Source organism: Psammomys obesus, unplaced genomic scaffold, assembly GCF_907164565.1.
Source record: "Psammomys obesus unplaced genomic scaffold, mPsaObe1.curated_primary_1811, whole genome shotgun sequence".
Lineage (NCBI taxonomy): Eukaryota > Metazoa > Chordata > Mammalia > Rodentia > Muridae > Psammomys > Psammomys obesus.
Genome location: NW_026590859.1, coordinates 4994496 through 5019426, shown reverse-complemented (window position 1 = coordinate 5019426; position 24931 = coordinate 4994496). Strand labels below are relative to the sequence as shown.

Genomic DNA, 24931 nt, shown 5'->3' with positions numbered 1-24931 from the left:
GTGTGTGTGTGTGTGTGTGTGTGTGTGTGTGTGTGTGTGTGTGTGTGTGTGTGTGTCGAGGCCAGAAGCCAACATTAGCTTTCTTCTTCTACTGCTCTTAACTTTCTTTTTAGACACAGGCTCTGTCATTGCCTAAAACTCACCAAGTGGGCTAGGCTGGCTAGTGAGCAAGCTCAGAGGCCCTCCTGACTCTCCCTCCTTAGCCCTGGAATTACAGGTGTGTCCACCATACCCAGATCCCTCAAGTGCGTTCTGGGGGCCAAACTCATCCTCACACTTGCATGCTAAGCACTCTACCAGCTGAATTATGTCCACAACCTTGTCCACTCACTCTTACTTATAACCAAGTGGTAGGTAGATCTGGGAGTGACAGCGAGTGTCTTTGTCACCACACCTGTCTTCTCCTTCTCTCTCTCACACGGTGATAGAGGTCCTAGGTAAGTGTGTAAATTTGCTCAGCTTTCAGGTGGAATCTTATATCTTTAATGAAGTTCATGTTTTTTGTAAGCCTTGCCTATTTATTTATTTATCTATTTATCCACTCAACAAATAATTATTAAAAGTTTGTTTCAAAACAGATACTGCCTTAACTGTTGAGGACTTAGCCTTCAACAAAATAGACAAAATAATTTTGTATAATAAATTATTATATTGTATTATAAATTCTATTATATTATAAATTATAGTGGTGGACGACTGCACACGTAGGCAGGCAGACAGACAGACAGGCACAGAGCTATGAGGACAGAGAAAAACAGAGAGAGAGAACATGGGGACAGAGGGAAGTTGTAACACAGAAAGACAGAGAGCTAGGGTGGCAGGCGAGTGCTTTTATCCCCCACACACCTGGCACACTTGACGGTGGCAGCCGGTGATAACGTAAGACCTTGCCGGGACCCTGAAGGCAGCCAGATGAATAGCCCGTGCACTAACAAGCTCCTCAAGATCAGTTTGTCTTTCTTTCCATATCACACTCTGTAAGCACCGCTCGGCCTGCACTGTTTGGCTTTCAATGTGACATCCAGAAACTGATATTTCAAAACGGAAGTTCTTCTGTTTCCTGACACATAGGGAACGAAGTCGACCTTTGAGGCAACATGCCCCTACCTACCTTTTCTAGAAAATGCCTACCTCTGTTCAAAGGTGCGGGACCTCCTGCATGCAACTACATCTGGAGCCTTAGCTGGTGAGGTGTTGCTTGCTTTCTGTAAGGGCGAAGAGCCCTACCTTTCTGTGTCACTGTTTGTGGAGAAGTGTGTGTAAGCATGCACAAGTTCAAGAATGTCCTCTTGGGAACACAACCACAAAAAGCTCAGGTAACATGAAGACCAACACACACACAGGATACTATCAAAACGACAGGAAATAAAATGTTCTACCTTGTTCAAAAGAAAATCAGAGTTGGAACAATAGACATGCATTGGATGATATATGGATGCAATTATCTTGTAGAAGCTCCAGGTCAAGCGTGCCTAAGGAGAAGCTGTCCTCAGAGACAGAGCATTGCACCATCATCAGATTAGCAACTGCTTCATTTGACGTCAGCCACAAGCACAGCTGTCCACACTACTGTACTCAAGAGCCCAATTCACAGGAATCACCACCTCTGCTAAAAGCAGAAAGTCTCTCTCTGACCCCCACATGTACCTCAACTTCTCCTCATACAAACTAGGACAAGAAGGCTGCTGGAGGAGAGTGTGGGAAACCTGCTGGATTCTACCTTCAGGCGGCTGTGGGAAAAGGAGGCCTTTATCTATGGCCTTTGGGGGGGGTGCTGAGTGCATTACGGTGGGTGATTACACTAACAAACACCACTCACATTCAAGTCTTGCTCCAAATATGATCCTGTTTTCTTTCTAATTTTTAAAATCTCCCTGGGGGTTGTCAGCCACCAGTCCTCCAGAGTCAGTGGAACGGGGATGGGGGTGAGGGAAGGTTTAAAAGGTTGTGAGCAAGGGAATGACTTTCCAGGACCAGCTTCAGTGAGGCTGCTAAACTTTATTTGGGGTGAACCAAGGCTATATAGTTTTGGGGAGGGGTGGAGGGTTCTCAGGGTAGGTGTACACTATTGGCTGGGGCCTGAGGTGCCAGGAATGCTTTGCTTGCCTTCCACGAATTCCAGGTTCTTTTCAGGTGAACAGAAGTTGAACCTGCATTTTGAATAAGGTGGAGGTCATGCCCAGAGGCGCTCTCCAGATGAATTCAGGCACAGAAAAGGAAGCCCTCTGCTGAGAAAGGGCATCCTCCATTATGTGCTGAGCTTAGGAGAGCTGTTTGGACATGGCAGGGCTGCAACCTTACAGCAGGATCTTCCCACAGCTTTTCTTTATCATTATCTTTGCATGAATGGATATGTAGATATGCTATGAGAAACTGTTATAGCTTCTAGGGAGTCACACTCAAGCTGGGAGGCTTGCAAGCAAGTGCCTTTAAGGACCAAGCCACCTTGATGGCTCTTTTTTATGTTTTGTTTTGTCTTTTAAATAATCCACTTTTAAATAAGCTTGTTACCACTGCCCCATGTTTTATCATGGAAGCAAGATACCTGACAGGGCAATTGCATGAAGAATGGGAATTTAAACGTGATGGTGTTCAGAATTCTTATCAATTTATTCCATAAGTAAAGATCATCTTGATTAGTAATGGTGAATAGTAATTTAAGACCACAAGAGCTGGCACACAGTGTAAAAGGCCTTCCTTGGACTATGTTAACATTCTGAAATTCACCAAGCCTTTCTTATTTTGGAAAAAACATAAATCTTTACAATTCTACTGTTCCCTGAATTTTTTTGTTGTTGTTTTCTTTTCCAATATTTTTCTACAACCCTGATTATTTTCATCCTAGTTTCAATATAATTCAAATATTCAACATAATTCAAAATATTAAAAAATTGAAAATGAAGGCAGTAGAAAAACATTAAATTGTATTGATTTTTATCACAAAGACTTAGACACAGAGAGCCAACATGTTCCCTGAATCTCAAATTACATTTTTCAAACGACATGTAATGAGCCCACACAGTGTGCCAGGAAATAGGGTCTAATATTGAGACAGAACTGTCAGTAAATAATCACAAAATATAGAATATTTTCTATCCTACACATCTATATACTCAATATACTTTTTACTGTTTCACATAGTACTTATTCTTTTTATTAAAAGTTTATTTCCTTCAACAAGAAAAATCATCCCAGAACCTTTTCTTTTGCTATAGTATGGGTGAACCCCAGTGTGAGGGGCTTTGCACATCCAGCTGGGACTGGGGCCTGGCTCTCTGTTGGTCCATTGTTCTAGTTCACGTTCCTTGCACAGATACTGCCATTGTCATACACGCACGGAGCCTGCTCCAAGGCCATCTGGAAGGGGTGAAGAGAGGCCTTGGATCTCTGCAGAGGACAGCAGGATCATCTGAAAGCATCAAGGGAAGGGCTGCTTCAGCGTCTGTGAAGTCTGAGAGGGGCCACATCCAGAACCAGTTATGAATCAGTCTGTGCTATCCCTAAACATCCATTAATCTTGGTTAATTTATAGCTGGTCTCATCTTTCACCACGGAAAATGGGAGAAAGTATGAGGCTGGAGTGGGCTGGAATGTAACAGAGAACACGGGCTGGTGAGCGTTTTCACGCATCTGCACTAAGGGCTTTCTCGTTCCCGAGTTCCAGTCTAGGTGAAGAGCAGCCCAAAGGATGGAAGCTGCTGGGATTCAAACAGTTCATCTCCCCAGAGCCACTTACACCTGCGGGTGCCTAGCAATGAGCATTCTGACCTCTTCCTAGAGAGGATCTGCTTGCACTTCCTCCTCTGTCCTCCTCTCCTCTGTCTTCCCTCCAGAGGACCCAGAGAAGCATCCCAAGTGTCTCTACTTTCCTTCCCTGTTGTTCATGCTCTTGCTTGTACGGCCACATCTAACTGGATGTGCAAAACCTGAGCTCGAAAAATAGATGTAAGCTTCTCTGTGAGTAAGAGGTTGTCTCTCCATCTTGAGACCCGTGTTTACAGATACAGGAAGACACAGACAGACGGCACAGCACAGACATGCTTGCTCATCCCTGATGATTGATGCTCTCGGCACAAGAGCTTAGACACTGGAGCATTGCAGATGTCCAACACATGAAGGGATAGAGAAAATGCGCCACATATTACACAAAGGAATCTATGCAGCTGTAAAGAAAAGTGAGGTCATGACATTTGTGGGACAGGGAGTGGACCTGGACATCATTATGTTAAGTGAAGTAAGCCAGAGAGGCAAATGTCATGTGTCTTCTCACATATGTGAAGCTAACTATACTTAAATATATGTGTGGTGGTGTGGAGGGGGTGGTGTGTGTGTCTGTGTGTGTTTAGTATACGTGTGTAGTGTGTGCATATGGGGGTTGCACTGTGTATGTATGGTATGTATGGGGGTATTGTATGATGTGTGTGCATGTGTATATGTGTATGTGGTATGGGTTTGTGTATGTGTGTGTATGTGGGGGTGTGTATGAGGGTGTGTGTGTGTGCGGTGTGTGTGTGTGCGATGTGTGTATGTGGGTGTGTGTATGAGGGTGTGTGTGTGTGTGTATGAGGGTGTGTGTGCGGTGTGTGTGTGTGTGTCGCGGTATGTGTGTGCATGGGGGTGTAGTATGTGGTTGTCCATGTGTGTGTGCACAAGTGAGCAGCATGGGAGCAGCAGACAATGGGGACATCAGCTGAGGCCCAGCCACCGAGATCCCGCCTCTCTCCAGCAGCTGCTGGTTAGCGCGTGACTCTGCTCTCTCTCACAAGAGCTGTTCCCAGCTTCGGGTGTCTCGTGCTTGTGCAAATCAACACGTGACTGGGTCTCCACTGCAGCCTCCCCGGGCACAGCCTTCCCTGCACCTAACTGCTCAGCACAGCCTAAGTCAGACCTGTCCCTGACAGGCCCTTTCAGCCTCCTGTCACCCTTTATCCTCTCTCCGTAGCCTTTACAGAAAATAAAATGAGAATTCCAGAGAGATCTATTTTCTTCCTGTGAACATTCCTTTCCTCCTTTTTCTTCTTAACATCCACCCCCAGGCTCCCCATTCCTTCCTGTCATTCTACCTCTGAACGCTCCCATCTGTTTGACAGCAGACACTGACAAAGCCCCTCTCCAAAGCCAAGGACAGATTAGATGAGGTTTCAGATGTCCAAACACCCACGTGGTTGGACCCACCCAGCAAGGCCCTGCTGACCATGACTCTGCAGGATCTTTCTCCAGAAAGCTCTGAAGAATTTGAACCCACACCCTCTATACAAATAACTCCTCCTCTTGGTTTCCTGAGCCCTGTTCCTGTGGGGTTTCCATCCATCCATTCGCCCATCCATCCACCCACCCATACATCCTCCAATCCTCCATTGACTTCCCTCTTCTCAGTCCTCCCAGCCACAGAGCCTGTTTCCCAGAGAGAAGTTCAAATTACACCCATAGAAACCCTTTCAGGTAAGCAATAAAAAAAAAAAAAAATTACCTCCAATTTACAAGTGAGAAAACTATTCTCGGCAAAATAAAGTGATCCAGTTCACAGCTGCATCAATCAACTGACCTCTGTGCCCAGACCAAAAATCAGCCTGGTCACACCTTCATAAGGAACTGCCGTGCCTGCTGTTCTGTAAACCGTCAGACACCATGTCTCTTCAGACCTAAGCTTTTGTTCATATCCAAACAGTTAATTAAAGTGTTACACAAAAATAACAGGGAAAAAGCAAAAGCCTCAGACCTCAACACAGTTCAGACTGCCTGTTTTTTTAAGGTTCTCAGGCCTTTCCACACATGTGACATTTCAGACACGTAATGAAAAATTTGGATTTTCACACAATGCCTTTGTAAATTATCTCAAATTGTCCAGATAATAGTGGGTAAGTGTTTAGATGGCTTTAATTATATGATCAAAACAACCCAGCTTTCATCTGATTATCAAGAAGTGAACAAATATTAAATCTGAAGATACTGCTTGTTCCTCAAGATATAAACATCTGAGTGCCTTGTCTAGAAAAGAACAAACTCAGTGCAGATAAGCTGACGCTGCCCACAAAGATATGAGACAACTGAAACGGAGGGAAACAGGAATCTCCCTGGAATTTACATTAAGGGTTGGTCTCCCTCGTGGGCTCGCTGGATAAAAACAGACTTCCTCCTCTCCACGCCTACCATAGAAGTCTCCGAGAGAGTCTCAAAAAGTGAGAGCTTGGTTTCATATTTATACTCACTGAAATATGAGACAAAAAAGTGGTGAACTTTCTGGGCTATGATTTCAATATTCAATGAGTATTCAACATTGAAATTCTACATGTTCAAATGACATGCACTGTCTCCTTGTATTTTTGAAAATAAGAATTGTTTAAAAAAGTTTTCTAAGTGGTTGAAATAATATAAGTCTGTTTCTGAACAATGAAACATTGGTTCTTACTCATCTACCTGCATGTTCATATAACCCATGGATTCTTACATAATATTGGCTAGTTGAAATTCATCCTGGTCTTTGGCCTGTGTCGTTTACACACACACACACACACACACACACACAGAGCACACATATATGTGGAATATACTATGGAACACATACACTTGACATGATGTCACCTTCAGGCATCTGCTAGACACTGCTTCTCAGGGAAGGATGCTCCTCTCGGCCCCCTCCTCGGTCCACCTGCCTGGCCACTGGGACTGACTGGTGTCCCCACATCAGTAGCCATTTTGTTCGCAAGCTCAGCTTATTGCCTCTGGAGGAGCGCTGCAGTCTCTCACACTCATGGGAGCCGTTCTCCATCAGTTCAGCCGCATGGGAAAATCCCTCCCCCAGACACTCTTGGCCTCTTTCTTCTGATCTTCCCTCCTCTACTCCACCCCTGTTTAAGCTTTCCTCCCCTCTGAAGCTGGAGTGAAAAGCAAGAGAAGGGGCCTGGATCAGTTGACATAGTGGTTGATCTTGATTGTCTACTTGGCTTGGAGTCACCTGGGAGACACACATCTGACTGAGTCTGTGAGGGCACTTCAGGGGCTCAACTGAGGAAGAAAGACCCACACTGAATGTGGGCGGTACTATTCCATCCTCTGAGGTTGTGAACTGAAGAAAGTTAAGAAAGGTAAAAGAGGAAAATGAGCTGAGCAAGATGAGTCCCAGCATGCATCTCTCACTGGCCCCTCGCTGTAGACGCAATGTCCTGAAGCCTCAAGCTCCTGCTCCCACAGAGAGAGCCACTTCTGCCATCACAGCTTCCTGGCATGATAAGCTACACTCTCAACTTGTGCACCAAGATTAACCCTTCCTTTAGGGCATTGTTTTCTGGGTTATTGGGTCACAGATATGAGAAAAGCAACTCACTCAGTTGGGCTCCAGCCAGAGCATTCATGCAAATCTCTGAAAATCCCTTTTTAGCATATTCTTTTTCCATCTTATTGAAGATGGATTTTTTTCCTCACATACTATATCCTGATTTTGGCTTCCTCTTCTACTCCTGCAGTTCCTCCTCCACTCTCCTCTCATCAAGAGCCACTCTCTTTCTGTCTCTCATTAGAAAACAAATAGGCTTCTAAGGGATGATAACTAAATATAACAAAATAAAATATAATAAAACAAAAGCTGTCACGTCAGAGTTGGAATCAACAAACAAAAAGAAGGAAAAGGGCCCAGGAGAAGGCAAAAGGATCAGAGACTCATTCATTTGCATACTCAGAATCCAATAAAAACACCAAGCTGGAAACCATACTATGTATTCAGAGAACCTGGTGCAGACATGTGCAGGCCCTGGGCATTTAGCATATGGCTTATTTCATCAGTTTTTGGATAGACTCCAGAAATGTGCAAGAATTTTGCTAGATAAATTCAAAACAAATGGCTATAGGACCACACCTGGAGGAACACCGGCCTATGTTCTACACTGTAGAAGTTTGGTGGGATGAAATTCTTTGTAAGATGAGTTTGCCCTTATGAAGAATTAAGCCAAACTCCCAGCTGGAAAATAAGAGAGGTGAGTTCTCAATTGGCAAAACTTTTTCCTAAGGAATAAAGACCCTGGACGCCAACATGAGGCTTTACCCTGTTGTACTGACAATAGTAGCTCAAGTCATTGATGGGGCAAGACTCGGAAACTGTGTTCACATGAATATATAAATTACACATAAATATTTATTAATTATTCATGGTTGCTGAGACAGACTACCTGGCAGAAACAACCTAAGGGTTGGAAGAGTCACTTTGGCTCATGGTTTCTGAGGTGTCAGTCTGTCATGGCAGGAGGGCATGGTGGGGCTGAGAAGCTTGCATTAAAAGTAGCCGGGAAACAGAGAGGAGGCATACAAGAAGATCCAGGCAAGAGACAACCCAAACACACCCCTGGTGTCCTTCCTTCTTCAGCAAGGCTCCACCCCGTGTCTCAATACTTCTCCATCACGTTGTTCACCTGGGAATCCTCTGAGCACTGAATTTGACTGCTAGGTCAGAGCTCTTGGGCGCTATCTCTGGAAACCTCTCAGGGATTTCCTAATCCAAAAGCTGCTAAGCAAAACCAACAGCCACATATGGATTTTCAAGTTTCAGTATTTCAGGTAGTTTCAACATCTATTTCTTAAGAAGCCTCAAGTAGCATGTACTTGTGTGTTTAGTAGAAATCCACAAAGCGATTGTCCTTATAGAAGAAAAAAAAATGCTTATTTAAATTTCACCCCATCTTATGTGTGCATCTCATCCCAAGATGGGGAAGCAAAGGGCACAAAGTGTAGAGACGAGGCGTCATTCAAAGTCATGACTTTCAAAGTGAATATTCCTTCTCTCTTCCTCAGCCCTCCCAGTGAGCACCCCCATCAGTTGCTCCTAGGAGAAAAGTTCCCTTTATGAAAGACTGAAATATGGAAGGTTGAAACAGAAAATGTAAAACCATAATGGCAAAAATATAAACATCAGCTTCTGGCAGGAGAGTGAACCAGAAACTCCAGGAAGCTTCACCACACACAGGGTGGGAGGCTGCGAACATACCTATGACACTTGTCATTTCTCTCTTTGAAATCAGCCTAAAGAATTTTCAGTATGAGTGTTATTCACCGAAACAGGGAAATTCACCGAGTTGGAAATCAGTGCATGAGCACATAAGCACCTTTCCCTACTGTGTACCTCTGTGACACAGTTATTTCCTGCCAGGCAAAATCTAGTCTTTATTCACCCTGAGAACCACCAGACGAAAGTGTTTCCCTTGGCAATGCAGATCTTTCCCTCGGCAATGCAGACCTTTCAATTATGAGAGACAGCTCTCCAGACAAGAGGCTGGTGGCTTTCATTCTCCCTTTACACCCTGACTATCCAGAAACTAGAACCTTTAACGGTAACACCTCTGTATTAATTGCAGGTCATCAGTCACTGGGCATGCCTTGGAGGGGGCAGTGAGCCCATGCCTTGTCCCTTGCTCCCTCCCTTACCTTCTGTCATAAGGTATGTTTGATGTTCCTGCTGGGGTATCTTACCTCACTGTCAGGCCCCAAGCCAATGAAGGTGACCTGGAACTGCTAACCTGTGAGCCAGAGTAAACCTTTTTCTCTATAAGGTAACTGTCTCATGTGGTTTCTAACAGCAGAAGAAAGAGTACTACCAACCCCTAGAAATACCATCGGTGTCTTGGTTCATTTGTGAAACTACAATAACACACTGAGTAATTTACAAAAAACAAGAGAAAATATATTCCTCATCGTTCTGGAAGCTGGAAAATTAAAGTGCAGGTGTTGGCAGAGTCACTATCGAAAGAGGCTCACCCTCTGCCATGGAAGGGGAGCGGGCACAGGGCCAAGAGAATTCCTTGGATTCCTCTTTCATTGGGACATCATTCCATGCAGGAAGATCATCACCTTCTTGAGTCAATGACATCTAAACACTTCACCTTCTTAGTGTTACCAAACTAGTGGTTAAGTTTATCATATGAAATTGTCAGGTACATCCAGATCACTGCATTCATTAAGAATCCTGGGCCTTGTCTCTTTATGGGCCACAACAGGAAACAGCTATAAACTACTGGGTGGATATGCTGGCTTGAGAAATTTAAAATCAAGAATGAGGATGGCATCTCTTCCTGGCAAACTGTGTAGACTCTGCAAGCCACACTCCTCATGTTGCATAAATCAAAGACTGTGAACCAGTCAGACGAATTAATTTCTATTTCAAATTTGTTTGGAAACTGTATTTTGTTGGTATTGTGACATGGCTTCCTCCTCATCAACGGGGAGGCTCTGGCCTGTATTTCCCCATTCTCATTACTCCCTCTCCCTTTCCTTGTGGGCCGTCTCATCTTTGAATGCTGCCTGAGCTTGGCAGTTTCTTCTCTTCTATAAAAATTTTAAGAGCATTCTTCACAAAATATTTTGAGAAACTGACTCTGGCATTGGGACATTCACTTCAACAACTCTTAGAGTAACTTCAAGAACTCAAGAGTTTCTAATAAAATTGAGCGTTCTTTCACAGTGAGCATGGAAAGCTGTGAGACCAGATAAAAGAAAAAGGAAAGCAATTTTTTAAAGGATTAAAATACATTTTACTCAAAAAAATTTTAATTAATTATAACCTCATTTTGTTATTTTCTCTCTCAGTCGCCAACATTTCTACAATGGTGAGGAATCATATTCTGCCATTAGAACTTTCCATGTTTTTCAATTCACTATGCTTATTGTAACCAGTTACAATGATCACAATCCAGCCTTGTGAGTATTTGTCTTTCTAATACACAAAGAATCCATGCTGAGAGCTGATGTCTAAATTTTACCATCTTTTTTCCTTCTTGGAAAAATTGTCAAGTACATTCAGATGATTGCATTCATTAATACTGTACAGTGGGAAAGGAGGGGGAACATGGACTTGACCTAAACAGAACAAGTTACGAGCTTTATTGAGGGCTCTGAGGGGACGGACAGGCCTGCCATTGACATCAAACTTTTGGAACTCTGTGTCTGCTCTGGAGCATTATGTCATGAGTGAGAAAGGGCAGAGTTGCCTTTCTTATGCCATAGAGATAGAAAAACAGATGTTTGTGTGCTTGGGTTGAAGCATAAAGTAAACATATGTTATACATTTATTACTTTTAATATAAACCTTATATAGCTAATATACCATCTTACACAAATAGAAATTCTTGCCTAAGGGCTACAAAAATTATGCAAAAACAATGTGAATTAAAATTTTTACTTATGATATAAAGAGGACTGCTGGATTCTGCTTCTGTATTCTTGCTTGCTTCAGCAGAAGCCTCCCAGCCCGTAACCAGGGAGGGCTGATGGTTATGAAAGCTATTTCTTAAAACAAACATTACAAAAACAGCTTTGACCTTGCCAGCTCCACTTCTGCAACATGCCTTAATCCGGTAGAATCCCTTCTTGTCGTGAGTGCTATCTGCAGTGGACACATGGGGAATGAGTTCAACACTGTTGTCCAGCTAACAAAAACTAAGAAAATGTAGCTAGGGCCATACTTTGCTGAGCATTAGTTTGGTCTAGGCACTAGAGTGAAACATACTTGAGTTCTCCAACTCTCTAGGTGCTGCTTGCTTCTTTGCTGGCCAGGTTTTCCACAATAGATAGTTTCTAGAAAAAAAAAGAAAGAAAAGAGCTGTCAAGAGTCTCCTGTTTTGCCCTAGCTTGAGATAAAGGCTGTTGAAACAGAAGCCAAATGTTCCCCTTTCATTAAACATAGATATCCCTTCTCCTATGGATAATAATAAAAAGGGCAGAGAAAAACTTAGTTTTCCCCTCCCATTTTTCCTTTCTCCTCCCCTGGGGAAGTGCATGTGGGAATTATCTATCCAAGTATTTCCTAGTATGGTAATGGAATAGATTTTCTCTAATGAAAATACTTGGATAGATAATTCCCACATGCACCCACTTTTCCTACAGGCTTATGTGTTTGAACACTTGGGAGATTAAGAAGCCTTTTCTAGGTGGGGTTTCACTGCAGCAGTAGGTCTCTGGGAGCAAGCAGTGAGGTTTTAGAGACCAGATTTGCTCCTGTCTACCCTCTGCTTCCCAGCTGCAGACCCGTGAGACAACCTGCTTCACACATCTAAGGTCATTCCTTCTCCAACATGATAGGAGGCATCTCACTGGCATCTGGATGCCATGTGGCTATTTCCTCCTACTGAAACATTCCATTAAGGGTAAAGAAGTAAACAAAACTCCCAAGGCTCAGAAGTGCCAGAAACCTACAAGATTCAGGAGGCTCTCGGGTGAGTCCAGCTGCTGCGAGGTGCGCAGGGAGCACCATACATGTAGCTTTTGTGAACTGGCGTCCACGCTGACATGGGCTCTTAGGTGATGTAGCCATGTTAGAGTCATCCATGATCCTGTAGGTTACCCCAATAAACTTAACAGCTCCCTAAGCTAGAATTGCTTTGGTGGTGCTGGTTGGGTTTGTTGCTGTTGTTTGTTTTTTGTTGTTTTTTTTTCTTTTTGATTTGATCTGTCATCATTGCTCTATCTTGAGTGAATAAACTTTTTTTTTGTCACCTGAGAAAAGTTGTTTTGCCAAAACAGTTTCTTTCTCCTTTAAGCTGTTCTCTGTCAGGTATCTGGTCACAGCATGTAGAAAGTAACCAATCAAGAAAAGTCTTCGGATGAAAGCATGTGTCTGATGGTTAGCTTTCCCTTGCTTGCTCCCACTGCCTAAGAATACCTTTCTTTCAGAGCCCAGCACCTACTTCCTGGCTCCTATACAGATACTTCTCCTTTCCTTTCTCTATTCCTGTTTCTCTAACAAGAGAATCGTGCCATCATTATCTCTGCTTAAAGTGAATGGGAATCTCTACATATTTTTGGTAGAATAACGAAGTGAGTCACAAAAGTTTAAAAATAAAAACATGGGAATCCCAAAATAATAAAATTCAAATGTAAATAAGATGCAATTTAAAAATCACTGTTCTAAACATGTCTTGGTGTTCGTTTTAGTTCTTGGTCTTTTCTTCTGTTGTACAGTATGTGCTCCTGTTTCGATGACGCCATGTTCAGTGGTGTTGGCCATGTCATTCCTCCATGGGGCCATCACACCTGTCTTCAGTTGGGGACTTCCAGTTCATCTCTCCTTTCATTTCTCTGTGTGAACTAGGCCAACTGTTTTCTATCTCTGTCCCAATTTAGACATCATCTGGTCCATTTACCAAATTCACAAACTTTCTACTAAAATGATTGACAAGTTATTATGTAGAAATCCTAAGATAACTAAAATGCATAAAAATAACCTCCTAGGTTCCTTCTTGCCTGCCTTAGATTTATTCTTATGTAATTTTAGCGCTAGGCTTTTAAAAGCTCCTGTTTGTGGTTATAAAAAAAAAAAGTGCAAACTCCATCTGTCTCAACAATGATCCAATTTTCCCCTAAGACAAATATAGTACAGAACTCAAATTCTCTAGTTTAAAATTTCTGTCTTATTCAGACACCTGACTTCAGAAGGGGGCCTACTGCCTGGGGGAGGGGTCGTAGATGGGGAGGAGCATGAGGCTGTGAGCTGGACATAAGCTACAGGCTGATTCAACATGAACATGGAGAGAATATAATGAACCAGGAGCAAGAGGAGCCTGTATTTACTTCTGTGTAAATGAAAAGGCAGCGACCCTGGGACACCCCCCAGTCCATGTGTGCTCACTTGTGAGAGGTGTTCAGACCGAGGCTGTGTGCCCAGGGACTACCAAAGTAGCATGTATATAGCCAATGCCTCCAGTCAAAAGCAACTGGGTCTCAGGCTTATCCCAAACTAGCGTATTTTCTTTCCCGTTCCCAACCTGATCAGAATCTACGTTTATAGCTCAGCACTTAGCTGCCTTCAGAGAGGTGCTCAAGGAGCCCTAAATCCAAACAAATATAAATATCAAGGATGATTAGAAAAGGAGAAATGAGGAATTTTTATCCAGAGCACAACCTCTCTAGAAAAGAAACAAGAAGACAGATTCAAACGGGAAAGATAATGAATGAGTGCTGGATCTTATGCAAATGTAATAAAATTACATAATTTCCAGTTCTTCCTGCATTTCTTAGGTGAAGTGAGACTGGACCTCCCCAAAGGGAACCAAGCACTTTGCTGACATTGATGACACACAGATCAGCACTGCGTTCTTCATAGAGCCCCCACTGAAGCAGAAAATGGAAAATAAATCACATACCAGGTGCCAGACACTAGGGTCCTAGCGAATCTGCCCAAACCTAATCACTAGCTACAGAAACAGCTTTCAGATTTGGATCCACGCAATCCTGGATCTCCACCAACAGTAACACTAATAATGTTGGAAACTTGCTGAAATTAAGTGTTTTGACTTGTTTGCTTCTAATATTTTCAAAACCAATCCCATCCCCAGGAAAGGGAGGAGTAGATTTCTGATCAATAAGAAACAACGGTCATTGTGGCTTCAAAGAAAGAGAAAACCGCTTAGACTTTAATCCACACATTCAGGAAATATGGAAAGGATATGCAGGCATATCAGGATATGCCTGACAGGCACAGGCACTGGTAGGCACACAGTGGTAAAGACAGCCAAGAATCTTCAAGGAATGCATTTTATGACATGTATGAGATATATATATATATATATATATATATATATATATATATATATATACACACACACACACACATATATACATACATCCATACATATATAAGTGGTGTATACATCACAATATTATATTTTGGAAATAAATTTGAATCTCTAGACTTGAATAAATATAAGCCATGAATTTAAAAGCACTGGAAAAGACTGTTTTGAAAATCAGAGATGTAGTAAGTTGAACGCATGATGATTCTTTTTCTTCACATGAATATGTGGCCTTCCCCTGCTGAACTGCAGATGTTGTTGGTGGCCGGGTCTTTCCAGCTCAGACGTAGACGAGGGACCCTCTCACAGTCCTCAAGGCAGCCTCCCTGGTGTACCGGGCTGACCAGTGTGTTCTCGGAGAATGCTTCACCTGCCTCCAGCTGCTCCAATGCCAAAAGAAGGAACCAGAACCAAAAGACATGGATGTTCAGTCCCATAGTCCTGCATGCCTGATTAATTAATTGGATTTTAATTTCTGGGGAGAAAGCTCCAGAACTGAAGTTGACTCTTTTCATCTAGCCAGAGTGCTCGCTAATAATCTATTTGTAAATGATTCTATTTCTCAAGGTTATAAGGTTATAAAGGTACTATGTAAAAACTAAATTAAACGAACGTATCTTAAGGGGACGGAGAGATGACCCAATGATGAAAAGCACTTGTTGCTCTTGTAGAGGACCAAGGTTCAATTTCCAACACCCACCTGGCGATTCACAACCATCTGTAACTCCCATTCTAGGAGATCCGGTGCCCTCTTCTAGCCTCCACAGGTACTAGGAATGCACATAGTGCACAGACGATATAGATAAAGGTACAGGTACAGGTATAGATATAGGTATAGGTATAGATATAGATATTCAAAACACCCATTCACATAAAATAAAATAATAAATAAATAATTTCTAAAAGAAAATATAAAATGTATAAAATGCCACATAGTGTTACACTGATGAAATAATGGGCTAAATCACGAAACATCCAAGGAAACAAAACTCAGATGGCATTAAGCTGCACATCTGCAGAGCAGATCAGAGCACCCAAAATTTAAATTTTAATTGTAAAACTTTAATGCCACAAAAAAAAAAACAATGTGTGAGGTGTAAGAAATAGATGGTGAGGGTCCATTCTCGGGATGAGGTGTGCTTAGGGTTCATCAGAGTGCAGATGAGGCCCCTCTTCCTAGCAGGTGGCTGGCACCTGCTTGTTTCAGGCTTCTGGGAGTCGGAGATAGAGACAGTCTGCTACGTAACTGCGCCCACAATAGAAAAGGGAGAAAGTTTCAAGCCCAAGTTATTTATTAAATAAAGCTGTGTGTCCTACCAATGATATAGGAAGCTGAGGAAGGCTGAGGTCCTGGCCTATACGAGAAGAGGACAGAATTTCTTGTCAATTTCTTGTCATCAGGAATGGCGAAAACCACCATCTTCCAGCAAATCAGCACACTGCTCATTTTCCCCTTTCCTCTAGGCTGCCATCTCTTTCTGCAGAAGGGTGTGTTAAAAACTGCTGGGCTTCCACTAGTCTCCTTAATTCATTATCTTATTTCTAGCAGAACTAAGAGAAAAATACAAACTGAGCGGCTGGTTACAACTCATGATTGTCAAAGACTGGTATCTCCACTGTGTAAGACACGCGTGATGATACAGATGGATTCAAAGGGCCACAGCAGAAATGTGAACAAAGACTACAAAACGATAAAGAAATAAAAGTTAACTCACTATAACTAAGGCCTTGAACCCAGCACTTGGGAGGCAGAGGTTGGCAGATCTCTGTGAGTTCATTTTAAATAAATACTATCTTTGAACCTGATTCTGTATTTACAATATTGCATAATGTTTTCATGTGGGTCTCGAAATCATAGGCTTTGGCTATCATAAGACACTATACATTCACCACTGTCAATGTATAGTTACTTTGCAGACATACACAAATATGTGTTATAAGATAGCTAAATTTATACTTCAATTGAGGAATCACAAGCATTTGTAATAAATAGGCCAAAAAATACTAGATGCAAATAATTAGGATAGGATATTAATAATTACAGCAATTTTGAATTAGCTTGCGAGTATTAAATTGGCTGTTTATTTTCAAATATTTGCAGACTAATCAGGTCAGAAAAACTCTAGCATCTCTTGTTCTGCATACACTCATTCAGCACCCCCTTCCCGCCCCAAGCAGGGCAACAGTAAGCAAAGAAACCGCTGGAGTCAGACAAATCACAGACTTCAGAAGCCATACACACAGTCTTGGGCCCAGCTAAGGAGGACGGTGAAGATGGCAAACAGAGAAAATACAGAGACACATACACTGCGGGGCTTATCTGAGTCCACCTGAATTTCAGCATGGCTTCATCTCTCTAACCAAAGCTTCTGTGAGGATGTGAGGAAGACTGGACAGGCGGCTCAGCAGTTGCTGCTCCTGCAGAGGACCTGGGGTTCAAGGGCATCCAACACCCTCTCCTGGCCTCCAAGATCACTGTATGTGTGTAACACCCTCTCCTGGCCTCCAAGATCACTGTATGCGTGTGGTCCTTAAAACAGTTTTGCAGGATGGATTCTTTAATATCAATAAATGTATAGTGCCAACTAATTTGACACGAAGTGCAGTCCAAATAAAAATTATTCTGAACTCAGCAGATCTCTTCACAGATAATGGTTAGTGTAAGTTTGTATTTCCAAAGCCAAAATATTCTTTAATGCCAGCATAAACTGTTTAATCTGAAGTACTATATCAGATAAAACTAACAGAGAGTCGCTGCAGGGTGAGCAGACTGCAGTGTCACCACTAAAGGAATTCTGTCTCCAAGTGATTTACCAGAGCACCAAGCACCGTTCCTATCAGAACGTAGGGTGCTCAGGGTTATAGCAGCAGAATCAACTGAAACGACTCTAGCATAGCTTAAGATGTAACACTGTCTAATAATGGCTGTCTCTGGTTCATTTATTCATTTTGCCTAACATTTACTAAGAGAACAGTTTTAACTAAGCTCTAAGTTAACTGATTAATACCTTGTAAAGATCTCTGAGCCATAACTTAAAAAAATTAAAACAGAAAGGGAACACTTCCATTTTAATAATGTTAGAAAGCAGACACGATAATTTGATCAATTAAATATTAATTGGGTCTTCTACAAGATAATTGGGTATTCTGCCTAGATGCCACAGTGAACAAAAGAAACCATTTCCTTACACCATACTCTTATAGACTACCGGGGGAGTGTCTATATTAAGCTGCTTTCATGGCTGTGACAAAATACTCAAGGCTTTTGGCTCAGGCTTCTGAGGGTGTCAGCCCACCTTTAGAGGGCGGGGCCTGTGGGAGGACAGCAGGTCTCCTGCAGGCCCGAGGTGGTGAGTCAGAACAAGACGGTGGCAGGATTCTGTCGTCTCCTCATCTCCAGGCGACCTCATGCTGTGGCAAGTGCAGGAGAGAATGAATGCTAGCGACCAAAGACAAGATCTGTTTTTCAAGAGCTGTTCTCAGTGAGCCACTTCCAGTACAGCCCACCCTTTTAGGGTTTCTACCAGCCCCAAACAGTGCCCTCCACTGGGGACCAAGCTCTCAACACACGAGCTTTGATGGGCGTTAGATTCAAATCCTTGTAGCCTGTGTTCAGCACCAAGTGTTGGTTCACTGAGTCCCTGCTGATAAAAGAACTGTGGTCAGTAAATCTATGAACCTACCAGCCAAGGCCCAGGGGATACAGAATCTGGTATCGCTTGGCTGGATGTACTGAGAACCTGCTCAGCTCCCGAATCTCCTGTAAGGCGTATTCTTCACCCTGTCCGTGTGCAGCTGTAAGCATATATGACTGCTCATCTGAGGGCATCTTCCCGTGAGCTGGGGTGGCACAGAGCTGTAGGCCTCAGCAGCGGTGATGAGGAGGGGTGGCCTTCAGTCAATGAGAGTCAGAGTTTGGGGGCTGGCACCTGTTAATGATTTGGATTTTAAATGACCCCCCAGAAACACCTGTAAGCTCAGTTGCCAGCCTAGGGAATCACTGAAAAGATGGCGGAAGCTTTAGAGGGTGGGACCTCACAGAAGGAAGTTAGGTCATGGGGATGCTGTCCTGAAGGGACACTCAGCCTGCCTCTCTCTCCCACCCCACGGTATCAAGTGCTCTACCCTCCATCCTCCACCACAAGCCCCCAAACCAACAAAGCCAACTGACCACAGACTAAAGTCCAAATGAACCCTTCCTCTTGTAAAGTGTCTAATCTCTGGTATTTTATCACAGCAGTATGGGGCTGGGTTAACAGTAACTGAACCCCTCACTTCCAAATTGAGAATTCTGGGTATATACTAGGCCCCGAACATTCTGTGAGGAACTAGGGGCCAGCTTCCGAGAGTGGTAAGCGCACACTAAAGGGCAAAGTCGGAGTCTGCTCTTTGCCTGTGTCTCCCGTTTCCCCTCACTGGTGTTTGCTGGGCACACGTGCCCCACAGTAGCCACTTCTGCTTCGTTTCTTACATTGAGTCTCCTGGGGAGCCCAGCCACATACATCCGTGATCAATACCTTCGTCTTTATCCTGTACTTGATTGATATCCCAAGTAACATCTAATTTTCCACCAAAAGATCAAGCAAAATAGTTATTTGTTTTTCATTTTTTAGGTTTATTTTATGAGTATGATGTCTTTGCCTGCATGCATGTATGTGCACAAGTGTGCCTTGTGCCTGTGAAGTTCAGAAGTGGCCTTGTATTCCCTGGAACTGGAGTCAAAAGTGGCTGTGAGGTCACCACGTGGGTGCTAGGAGCAGAAACTGCATCTTCTAAGTGGCACAAGTGTGTTAGAAGGCTGAGCCATCTCTCTGGTCCCATGCAGAATAATTTTTATCAGCTGGTGGAGATCTGAAGAGCTCTTTGATATCCGATGTGGAGATGCAGAGTTTGGGATTTGCCCAGCTGGTTTTCAGTCTTGCATTGATCCAGTATTTCCTCGGTGCTCCTTTTCCTCGCTTTTGGAACGGTAGTGCATGTCCTTGGCCATTGTACATTGGAAGTGTGTCGTCTGCTTTCTTCATTTTGATTTTATAGGGTCTACAGTTAAGAGATGGCATGAATCTCAGAAAAAGGTGTTGAACTTTAGACTTTTAAACAGTGTTGAGACTGTGATAATCTATGTGGATTTTTTAAGTTTGACAGAATGCAATTTTGTATTGATATGTCTCCAAGCCTGGGTCCAAGGAGTGGAATACAATGGTTTGAATGGGAATAGCCGCATAAGCTCATATATTTGACTGCTTGGCTATTGGGGAGTGGCACTATTTGGAGGTGGGTCCTTGTTGAAGTAGGTGTGGTCTGGTTAGAGGAAGTATGTCACTGGGGTAGGCTTTGAGCTTTCAAATGCTCAGGCCAGGCCCAGTCTCTTTCTCTCCCTTCCTGCTGCCTGCCAATTCAGATGTAGACTTTTCAGTCCACTCCAGTACTGTGTCTGCCTGCATGCTGCCATGCTTCTTGCCATGATGACAATCGTCTAAACCTCTGAACCTGCAAGCCAGCCCCATGCTTTTCTTCATGAGAGCTGCCATGTTCTTGTTGTCTCTTCACAGTGATAGAAACCCCAAGACGAGGTTATTTGTGGAGAAGTGGGTGAGACCTGTGAGGCCATTGTCACAGGAATCCCTGGTGCTGCAGGGATGTCACTCAGAGCACTGTGGGTGGAAAACTTACAATCCGTGCATGCGTGTCACTCACGGGTACAGTGTTCAGATGGAGCCAGCCCAGGGAGAGCCCATCCCTGCTGGCTTGAACAACTAGTCACACAGGCGGATGTTAGCTTGAACTGAAACGTTAGTACAGGAAGACAGAACATGATCTCTGAGGACAGAAACTCACATTGCACTTAGGTGTGGGCCATGGTGTCTGCAGCCGTGTGTGCAGACACTGGCTGCAAACAGCTGCTGTGCAGCCACTGAAAACACCATTCAGGAAATCTCAGCGTGAACAGGCTAAGGCAGGGCTCAGCACTATCCTGTAAGTCTGTCAGGAAGGTCCTAGCCTTGCTGAAAACCTGAGTTAGAAAAAGTATGAAAACCTGAGTTAGAACCCCAGAGCTCAGGTAGAAGAGCCACACATGGTGCTTGCAATCCCAGCTCTGATGAGGCAAGAGCCAGGCTGAGTCTTGGGGGCTCGCTGGCCAGCTTAGACAGCAGGGTATGACAAATGGTGACCCTCCGTTCACAGCAAGAATGAGGAGGAACGTAGGGTGAAAGTGATCCTGCTTTGTTTTGTTTGGGTTGTCAGTCTGGCCAAAAGACAAAGCAGCCGGCACGCCAATTGGGCACAAAATATCAGCTTTTATATCCCTCCCGAGTTTGCCTGCCCCTCGGCAGCAACTGGCTGAATTCTTTATGGAAGTGCAATCACTCACCCATGTGTCTGGTACTGTCCCCACCCCAGATGCCAAGCTTTATCTAATCCCTACCCTGGGGCCCAGGATTCCCTCCTGTTCTGATCCATAGCTGCCTGAAACTTCTCAAACCTGCCAGCTAGAGAGGACAAGATGCTAGTTCCTCCAGATTACCTGTGATTCTCTGATGAGTTCTGAGGGATCATGTACTGAAAAGGGACCCAACTGATTTCTGTCTCACAGGAGAAAGATCCTGACCGGCGAGGTAGTTCCGGGGGTAAAGATGTCTGCAGCCAAGCCTAAAGACCTGAGTTCAAAATCTCAAACCCATGTGGTGAAAGGAAAAAACTGACTCCTGCAAGCTGTCTGCTGACCTCCACCTATGTACCACCGTACACATGGATGCACACACGCGCAACCAAACACACACAAACACAATAAATAAATGACCATACAAATTTTAAAACTTAAAGAAACTGGAATGCACTGGACTTCACACCAGTCTCTTAAGCACTACTGAGCACATCAAAATCACAAAAGACAACTTTCCTAAAATCTGAGAGAGCCAGAGTTTTAAGAGGTGTGTGCACAGGCCTGTATTTCTAACATATTTTAGTCTTCCTAAAACATTGCAGAATGTCATCAAATCTTGCCAGGTAAATGTGTGTGGTTGAGAAAGCGGGAGGCCTGACTGATGATGGCCCTGATGTTTGGAAGGAAGGAACTTGCCAGAAATCTCCTTCTTGGATGCTTCCTTTTCGCCTCTCATCTCAGACACTCAGCCTGTGGACGTGGAAGACAATGTGGGTTTTTTAATATTCTGTTTGTTGGACGGTAATTGAGTGGAGAAATCTTTGTAAATGCATTTGGCTTCTGAACTTTGGGGAAGTGAGAATTTGTCTTTCCACCAAGTTCAAATGAGACCCAGCAAGCGATTATGGCTTTTTCTGGAGTGGAAGCAACATGCCAATTTTGCTCAAGTCAGGAAGTGTTTATGTTTTGAATTAACTAATAAAACAGAGAATGCTAAAAATAAACGCTGAGCCACAACACGTTAAAACAATTACACAGCAGTGTTCTAGTAAACAAAAGGCTTAGATGATATTGCCCTTATACTGTTTTTTTTTTTTATTTTATTTTATTTTATTTTATTTTATTTTAATTTTTTTAACCAAAAAGCATTAACATGGAAAGTGGCCTGAGCAATACCATGGCTCCGATGATGCTCCCATGTAGGGTTCTTGGTGCTCTGAAGTGATTCATTTGTATTCACCACATAAATTTGTCACATATCTGTGTTGGCGTGACCCGTGGGCTTCTGTGAGCTTAAGTAAACTGTTGCTTTTTTTAAATGTTCCACTGTGACACTGTTAAATATACAAACAGGAAAAGCAGCAAAATAAACCCACTCTGGGGCAGGGGTATTTGCAGGGGGCGCAGATCAGGTGACAATTGGCATTTTGTCTTACTTATTTATTTATCTTCCTTCCTCTTCCCTCCCTTCATCCCTTCTTTCTTCCTCCCTTCTTCCCTCCCTCCTTCCCTGCCTGCCTCTCTCCTACTCTCAACCTTCCTTGCTTTTTTCTCATGACACTGTTTGAAAATTTCTTTTTTACTTTTCCATTTCTGAGTATGAGTACACATGTGTGCAGGCCAAAGGAGGGCGCCTGACCCCTGGAACCAGAATGACAGGCAGTCATGGGCTACCACACATGGGTTCTAGAAACTGTCTTCACAACAGCAGGAAACATTCCTGACTGCTGTGCCATCTCTCAGCCCCTTCTCATGGCATTTTAGAGAAAATTCAAGATATCATATATTTCAATAATGACATGTGCTTGCAATTTTTGTAACTCAGGAAGCAGAGACAGGAGGGTCAAGAATTCACCATGGCTACAAGTGACATTCTTGTCTCAAGAAGTGTTTCATAATATCACTGGGACTATGAAAATGACTTTAACTCTCTCTTTTGTCAAGTGCCAGCCATGTTCTGACTTTACCCGTCAGCTCAAAACTATCTCTACAAGTGCCAGAGAGAAGAGTGCTGGCTGCTCTTTCGGAAGACCTGGGTTTGATTTCCAAAACCCACAGGGCAACCCACAACCATCTGAAACTCCAGTCCCAGGGGATCTGACCCCTCTTCTGGCCTCTCTGAGCACTACACACATGATACACAGACACACATATGAGGAAAAACACCCATGCACACAGAATAAAAATGAAACAAAATGGAAAAAATCTGCAGTCTTCCTATCTTTCACACAGCTGACATGCTCAGGATTACTGAGGAAACTGATTCTGTTTAAGTGTGATCCATGCTGTCCATCCTCTCCCCGCCTCTCCCCAGGGCTCAGTGGGTGGTCAGTGGGGCAGCCGGGGCTCCAACTCAGCTCCTATGTTTATTGGTTGTGTATGCTCTTGCACAGGCTCCATAACCCCCGTATACCTCCACTGCCCCTTCTACAAGATCAGATCAGCTACAGCAGAACTGCAAACGGTTGGCAGGAGTGGAAGAAACCCTGCCTTGAAGTCCTTACTACACCACCCAGACTCCTCCCAGCACTGAGCAACCGGTTTGTTGTTTCCGTGTTGTCAGATTTTAGGAAACGCTGGGCATTATGTTCTGTATTAGGCAATCTGTTCAGCATTTCTAGCACACTGAATCTGTGTTTGTATTCTCTAATAAACTTTGCTTTTCATTTATATATTGACTTTACATCCCAGTTGTAGCCCACTTCCTCTTCTCCCAGTCCCTACCTCCCACCCTCTTTCCCCCACTCCCACCTTCTCCTCAGAAAAGGGGAGCCCCCCTCCACCAACCCACCCCAGCACATCAAGCCACAGCAGGATTGAGCTCATTCCTCATCCACTGAGGCCTGGCAAGGCAGCCCCGCTGGGGAATGTGACTGAAAGCAAGCAACAGAGTCCATGTCACAGACAGTCCCCGCTCAACTTACTAGGGAACCCACATGAAGACCAAACTGCCCATTGTCTGCATCTGTGTAGGCAGCCTAGGTCCAGTCCACGCATGGTCCTTGGTTGGTGCTTCTGTCTCTGTGAGCCCCATGGGTCTAGGTTAGTTGACTCTGTTGGTCTTCTTATGGCATTCTTGTCTCCTCCAAGTCCTTTCTACATTTATATTCTTAAGAAGAGATACCTGCGATACAGGCACTAAGATAGAGACAGTAGCAAATCTGAACTAGTGCCAGCTCTATGTCAATCAAACCCCACAGGGGTCCAAAACGGCTGAGAACCACATCCCCGCAGACCAGTGCAGGCTTCAGCAGGAAATAGGGTGACTCCAGAGCACACCTGCTTCCCTCTCTCTCCAGCTCCCTCAGCTCCAGTTTCTTCCCCACTGGATTTCCATCTCTTCCTTTCTGATCTTGGTTCTAACAGTTGCTTCTCGGATGTCTATTTTTAATGCTCCATCAACTCTTGTCCTGATCTCCATCTCTGTCCTGATCTATAAAATGGGTCCAACAAGACTTGTTTTGTGTGATGCCTGTGAGACAGTGAAATATGTGTATGGATAAACACCTTTCACACAAAAGGCTGACCGGAAACCTCAGGCTCTTCCTCACTGATGAAATTAGGATGACTCCTTTCTAGGACCCCTCCCCCTCTGCCACAGACATGCTATTTTCTGCCACCTACACCCTTTTCCTGTTTTGTTTGGGGTTTTTTTGTTTTGTCCCCCCCCCCCTTCCTCTCCACAGTCATTGCCTTCAGGCATATGGCCAGTCCATTGTGCCCTGCCCTAAGCAGAAATGATTACCAGCACCTGGCCACCACTGCCAGAAGCACCAGGGGCTGCCAGTCCCTGTGTGGCACTTTATAAACTCAGCTAGCTTCACACGGCATTCTTTGTAATCCTGATCATCACTCTGTGAATGTATTCCTTCCTGTTTTCTAAGTCACTTAGCTACGGAGAAGTCCTCAAGAGCCAACGAGCACCTTCTTTGCCAGGACTCTGACCTGCTGTCAGCTCCATCTCAGTTACCAACACAGGGTGAACCAGGCGTGGTAG

The 24931-nt window shown here is 43.8% G+C and overlaps 1 long non-coding RNA gene across 1 annotated transcript in view; it reads right to left on the bottom strand.

The window, feature by feature from the left end:
* LOC129678384 (uncharacterized) overlaps positions 1-11526 on the bottom strand; it is a 43730-nt gene extending 32204 nt beyond the window's left edge. The window contains exon 1 of the long non-coding RNA XR_008720370.1: positions 11489-11526. This is a non-coding gene — a long non-coding RNA (uncharacterized LOC129678384). The remainder of the gene's footprint in view (positions 1-11488) is intronic.
* Positions 11527-24931: the final 13405 nt, after the last annotated feature.